This window comes from Arachis ipaensis, chromosome B05 (genome assembly GCF_000816755.2).
Source record: "Arachis ipaensis cultivar K30076 chromosome B05, Araip1.1, whole genome shotgun sequence".
Lineage (NCBI taxonomy): Eukaryota > Viridiplantae > Streptophyta > Magnoliopsida > Fabales > Fabaceae > Arachis > Arachis ipaensis.
This window is the reverse complement of record NC_029789.2, coordinates 127,934,477-127,941,540: the sequence shown is the minus strand read 5'-3', so window position 1 is coordinate 127,941,540 and position 7,064 is coordinate 127,934,477. Positions and strand designations below refer to the sequence as shown.

General features: G+C 34.6%; 2 long non-coding RNA genes across 2 annotated transcripts; one reads left to right on the top strand and one right to left on the bottom strand.

Annotated features, from left to right (window-relative positions):
- LOC107644087 lies at positions 4,018–5,973 on the top strand. Its single transcript, XR_001621201.2, has 2 exons — positions 4,018–4,561; positions 5,530–5,973. It is a non-coding gene; the product is annotated as an uncharacterized LOC107644087 (long non-coding RNA).
- Positions 4,743–6,493, bottom strand: LOC107644089. Its single transcript, XR_001621203.2, has 2 exons — positions 6,146–6,493; positions 4,743–6,062 (listed from the first exon to the last, which is right to left on the bottom strand). It is a non-coding gene; the product is annotated as an uncharacterized LOC107644089 (long non-coding RNA).

Here is a 7,064-nt window from a genome sequence, read left to right as displayed (position 1 = left end):
TTTTTTATCCTATTTGATTTCCAGTTGCTTGGGGACAAGCAACAATTTAAGTTTGGTGTTGTGATGAGCGGATAATTTATACGCTTTTTGACATTGTTTTTAGTATGTTTTTAGTAGAATCTAGCTACTTTTAGGGATGCTTTCATTAGTTTTTATGTTAAATTCACATTTCTGGACTTTACTATGAGTTTGTGTGTTTTTCTGTGACAATTTCGTGCACCAAGATTCATAGCCAAAATCAATATAAGATATACCTCATAGTAATATCCTTTCAAGAATAATTCATGTACAACTAAAACTATCAAAATTCCCAAATTTCAAATCCAATAAGAACTCCAAAGTCTGAAATAAACCTAAAATATAAAGCAACCATAACATGAACACACTGCTCAGTGCTCACACCACTAATTAGATTTCAAAAAGTGCAATTTTGATTCCTTTAGGTAGATATGCAGTTTTCAGGTATAAAGAAATAAAGCTTTTCCAAATGCTGTATATACATAAGAGTGTCACATATCAATTGCATTTCAAGTTCATGCCTGTACTCTTGAGAATCACTTCACCTAGAAGTATGAGCTATTAGTCAAGGCCTTCAAATTAAAAATGTTTTTGATGTCTATACAAATTTCACGTTAAGTCTACATTGGCTTGAAATAATGAAAAAGATTGCTCGGAGAACTCAATATTACATATTTCTAAATTCAGAGTGTAACATATAAACAAATTGATAGGTTCTATTTTTCTCCTATATGAAAGATTCTCAAAACTTGTTAAAACAAAGAGATGAACTCCACATAGTTAAACTCCAGAATCAAATAAGCAAAATTAATGAAACCATTTTATTTTAGAATTACAATAATGGAGAATTACAATTGCTACATATGATTACCAAATTGGCATGAATCTTAGCTACACCAACGTGTTTGTAGCACAAAACAGAACAAATATACCCTACAACCCCTGAATCAGAACAAATAAATAGAACAAAAAAATTGAATGAAATCAATGAAAGAAAGAAATACAACAGATTCATACAAGGAAGTGGAGGAATACAACAAGAAGATAAAAGGAACAAAAAGAAAATTAAATCAATGAAGTAACTTCATACCTGAGTCTGAGGCTCCATTGTTACTCTGGAAGTGGAGGATGAAGGGGGAGACAGAGCACCACAGGGCTTACGACCACTCAACGAGAGAAGAGAGAAGAGAGAAGAGAGAAGAGGAGACGGGGAGGGAGAGTCTACGAACGACGCTGGAAGATGGATTGGACGGCAACGGCGACGGCTTGGCTGGACGGCAACGGTGAATGCTAAGACCAGCGGAGAGTAGAGTAGGTGGCGGCAACTGGTGAGTAAACAGGGGGAAAGGAATTGGGAATTAGGGTAACGTATGGTGAGTTTGGGGGTGGGGCTGAATTTGGATTAAGGGTTTTGTTAGTTAAAACATAAAAAAATTATTATTATCATTAAACCCCATGTGAGGTATATTTCTAATTTATATTTTGTGCCTATTAGAAAAGCTCAAAAGGCTTGAGTTTACTAAAGACAGACCCTGCTTTTTCTATTATCAAAATTGACAGGTCAATTTGTAAACTTTTACAATTATAAAAAATATCTTATTTTAGGTTTCAAAAATAACGATAAACATTTTTAGTTTATTGTTATCATTGTTAATAATTATAATTATCATAATACTATAAAAGTAATTAAAACTATTAGAGTATCGTATTACTGGATTAGGTTAATATAATTAAAGGTTTGTAAATGAGGTCTATAGTTGTTAGTACAGTAGGTTAATATCAGTATAAATGTGGGGAATGGATCCTCTCAATTGTTAAAAAAATTGAGATTGTAAAGTGTGATCTCTAATTCTTCATTGTTCTCTCTTTTTTATATTTATTCTTGGTCCCACTTATAAAATTAATGGTGAGAGATCACACTTTACTCTCTCAATTATTAAAAAAATTTGAGAGAATCTATTTTCGCAGCGAGGGACGGATTTACATTCAACAATGTAGGGGCAAGTGCCCCCATTGAATTTTTATAAAATTTTATGTAAAATACATAAAAAAATATATTTGCCCTCACTTAAAAAATAAATTTGACCCCACTAAATTTTTTTTCTTGGTTCACACACTTTTCAGTGTATAGAAGTAAAAAAAAAAACTCAAAACATAAACATTAATCAATAATGAATATATAAAAACGTCAATATAAAACACATCAATTCAATTTTAGTAGATAAATCTATTATCATTAAAAGTTGATAGACTATAGATAATGTTAAAATAAAATTATTTTTTATTTGTTAATTTGGTGCTTAACAAATTAAAAAAATTAAATAAATATAATGAAGAGCCAAAATTTGACTCCATTAATATTTTTTTATTATAAAAGATAATTAATATCTAAATTATTTGAATAGTTAAAAATAAATTTAGATTTTTGGTATGTTTATGTAAATAAATATTATCAAAGAATTTTTCTTATAAATTGCCTATATCAAAATTTGTAGTAAAATTTTAAAATCTAATCAATTGTTGAAGAAAAACCAAAAAAAGAATAAATTAAAAATAAAACAAAAAAATATTGTCTGAAATTAAATGGCTTAGTTTCTAAAATAAAAAAATTATATAAACTCAAAAAAAAATTTTTTTATTGGTAATATTTTTAAATTAGTTTTAGTTTTGTCAGTAATAACAACATTAGTTGAAGAAACTTCTTCAGTTATAAATATTATAAAAAGTCAATTTCATAATTATACGAGAGATAAATTTTTAAATAATTGTTAACTTATATAAAAAAATATTTAATTGTATTGACAATTGAAAGAAAATATAAAATCTATTAAACTTACTATTTTAGTGATTAAATTTATTCGTTAGATAATTGGAAACTAATTATATTTTACAATAACAAAATATAATTATAAAAATTATTATCATATTATATATGCATTGCCACCGTTAACAAAATTTTCTGAACCATCACTGCTGAGTGCTGACAGCAACTTTTTCTTCTTTTTTCGGCCACTCTCTGTTGTTGTATTAGATCATCAACCCTCCCAGTAACTTTTCTACGTAGTTCTGAGTTGAACAAACACAACACCACCCGAATCCAATGTTACAAGTGCTGCTGGAATCTCTGCCGCCAAAGTTGCTACACCATCATCATCATTCTCAGCACAACATTTTCTCATTCATTCTTGGTCATCTTTTCGACATCTTTGAGCAACTTCAACCACTCCATCGTATTTGACTCTTTGTCCCGAGTCCGAAAGAACCAAGATCATCGCCGTAGGAGTCTTGACGCGCCGCCACACACAGATTGAAGTTGCGGTCCTTATCACTCTTCAACCAGTTTCCAGGTTGAATCTTGACCGTTCGCTGTATCATGGTCCAGATTTTGCCACGTGTCGCAGTATCACTTGTCATCCCATACCTGGTTTTCTTAACTCGCATGTTGACTCGGGTTGACCCAACCCAATCCATTTGCCTGCGCACACGTTGACATCAGCATAGGGCTGAGTCAACTCGTTGAGGTGGTTTCTTCGCCAGTAAAAGTCTGCCATGTGTCATCTTGTTGCTGGTATGGCAGATCCGCATGGTTGTTGACGTGGCACTTTGTATGAATCTCTCCTAAAATTTTTTGGTGTCCTCTTTTCGATTTTATCCTTTATTTTGCGATTTCTACTACAATCTTGCTATTTTCACACTTTTTAAACAGTCGTAAATTTGGCATTATGTGACGGACGATATTGTATGTCCACCTAAAATTGAGACTGGCAAATCCAAAGAAACTACTAAAAAAACCAAAGAAGCTTCTTCTGAATCAATGTTCTGAAAACCGGTTCGAATTGCCCGATCGAACCGTGAATCGGTGAGAATTACGATTCGGTTTTATGCCAAAATCGAAAAAAATGGAAACCGTTGTTGAACCGCTAAACCGGCTGGTAACCGGTCAGTCAAACCGAACTGGGACCCGGCCGGTTTTTTGCTTGGCCACGCGCGTTTAGCTTTCAGTAACCCCCTCCCCAACTCTTGCGTTACCAACCCTAACCCACTCCAAATCTCCAACGGCGCAGCACACGCTCCCTCGTCCCTCCCATCACCGTAGAGCTAGCCGTTCCTCTCAACGCCGGCGAGCTCAGTCCCTCCCTTTCGCGCTGCCACGGTCCCGCCGGCGCTAGCTCTATTTCACCGCAGCCACTGTCCCGTTCGAAGGTGCTCCTTCTCTCGGTGTCTCCTTCTTTCGTGTTCTGTTCAAGGCTTCTAGCTTCGAAGGTGCTCTCTTTCGCCGCCGTCGCGCTCACATAGAGGAAGAATCATCGCAAGTGCCGCCGTTTCCTCCTCCTCTCGGTCAAGCCGTCATCCACTTCTCTGCTGCGCCGCTGTCTACTTCTCAATCCTCCTCCTTCCCCTGTCCCAAATCCATGCGGCCAGACCTTCTCTTCTAGGCTTTCTAGCTCGGCACGTCGTCCTGTCTTCGTCGGTGACTTCGGTGTTCAAGGCTTCCAGCTGCTGCGCCGTCGAGTTGCCGTCGTCGTCCTGCTGTCGGTGGAAGGTTAGTGAATTTGTTTTTGAGTTTGAGCTGTCAAACCCAAAAAACCCCTAAGCTGCTTCAGGTTTTTTGGTTGTTTCCAATCCAGCACAGCCTTGGATGAGAGCGAAAGTGACCCTTGGATTTCTTTTTCCCCTGTTTCAATCAGCTTTTCATTTTTTTTTAATTTGTGTATTAGTCTTTTGGTATTCAGTCTTTTAAGCATTTAGTCAAGAAAAAGTCTAGGGGCCAGCAACTTTGTCAAATTCTAGCCAGCATGTAGCCAGCAAAACAAAGTGAGCCATTGGATGAAATCTCACACCAATCTCACACTATTAAAATCATCATTGATGGCTATTTGATGGCTACAAATTACAAAAATTGCTGGCCTCCTAGCATTCCTCTCTATTCAAATATTCAAGTTGTAGCAATATTCAAGTTGTAGCAGCACTTCATTGCTTCAAAGTTCAAACAAAACAAAATTGAGACAATTCAAGAATAAAAAGTGTGAAGAAACCGAGTCTTTCTACCAAAAATTATTTAGCTAAAATCAAGAAATTTGTTTTTTATTTTGAGCTGTTTCAGTGTTATGAATTTGATTTTGAATGTCTGATGAGTGATTTGTGATTTTTGAATCTGAAATTAATTAATTTGTGATCAGTGTTTTGAATTTGAAATTTGCGATCAGTGATTTGTTATGCTGCATTGCTGCTGTTGGTATTTAATTTGTTGTTGAAATAGTTACTGATTTGTTGAAATAGTTACTTATTTGTTTAATTTCTGAATGCTCGGTTCTTCTTCTTTCTTTTAATTTCTGAAATTTTTGTTCAAATTTTCTTGTAATATTTTGTAATGTTTTGTATGTTTGTTGCTGTTTTGTAATTGCTGGTTGCTGGGTGCAGGTTTAGTGTCATCACTGATTTTGGAATGTTTTATAATGTACAATGTTTGTTGTTGTTTTGTAGTTGATGTTTTGTAATTGCTGGTTGCAGGTTTAGTGTGATTATTGGTTAATGTTTTGTAATGTTTGGTGCTGAAGGCTGATTGTTGAGTTCAGATATAGTTGTTTATTTTGACTTGGGTAAAGAGATTTATGGTCATTTTTTCCTGCCTTGTACCAATTCAGATGATTATTTTCAGAGGATGAGCACTTATTTATGTATCTTGAGAAACTGTTTCTGTTTGTTATGAGCACTTAGTTTCACCAAGAAATCTTAGTTTGTTATGAGCACTTAGTTTCACCAAGAAAGCTTAGTTTCGCCAAATGGTCCTCAAAGCAACTCATCCAAAATGCTGCTGCACAAATCCAAGTCTATTGTCTCTCAAAGCCTGCATGCTCTTTCATTTGGTGAAGTCTTTCTAGCAGTAGTCCACTGCCAACTTTGTTATTAATAATGTTATCAAATTTGTTTATCCAAGTACTATGTTTATTTTTTTCAGTTGGATTTAGGATAATTCATTTGATATTCTCCCTATTCTTGTGAGATATTTCTTTTAACATTTTGTGTACTGATGAGGAATTGTACTTGCTTGGTATCATGCTTTCATCTGGCAATTTTGTATTTACTATAAAAAAAAAAAAGAAATCCTAAAAAAGTAATTTACCACTCTATTGGAAAAATTTCATACTACCCTATACCCTCAACTTAATACTTGCATATTTATAATTTGTTTATTATTTTATTCTAAAACGGTTTTTTTGGTTGAACCACCGGTTGAACCGGTTGGACCAATAAATCAGTGAACCAGTGACTAGAGCGGTTTGATGACCGGTCCGATTCTCAGAACCTTGTTATGAATCTTTTGATGCTAACAAGGATTTTGCCGAAAAATCGGAGGACTGGGATAGTAAGAATCATCAAATTATTACTTGGTTTCGCAATATGTAAGACTTAGAATTTTTGGAAAATCTTATTATGAGCCAACTTCAATTTATTTATTTAATAAAGATTTTAATTTTAGAAATTATTTTATTAAAGATAATTAAGGCAAGTTTTGATAAATTGAGTTTAAAAATTAAGTTTTTTATCTGATATAATCAGTCCAAGATAACGGCGTCAGTCCACGTTTAAGTGCTGCATGCATAACATCAATCCAAATCTCTTCACCACCAACATCCGCATAAGGACCCGATGCACCGCCATCCGGTACAACAACCACCACTCTCCTCTCCGTCAGAACCGTCATGTTCACCACTACTTCGTCCCGCGCCATGGACTGCCCGTGAACGGAGTGTGCCTGGCCTCGGGCCGCGATCCCGAAAGGGATAGGAAGGGAATTTGAGAATTGAATCAAAGTTAGAAATGTCCGTAACGGAAATGGGTGCGAAGATGGTTGTTGGGTTTTGGCGAATGATGTGACCGTAATCGGTCGAGGCTAATGAAATTGAGAGAGGGTTTGTTGTATTTCACTTGGTGCTTGTAGTAGTATATTTTTATTTTTAATCAATTTAATTTTATTTAAATAATTAAATTTTTAAATTATAAAATTTATATTAGTTTGTAATTTAAATTTAAATAGAAACAAT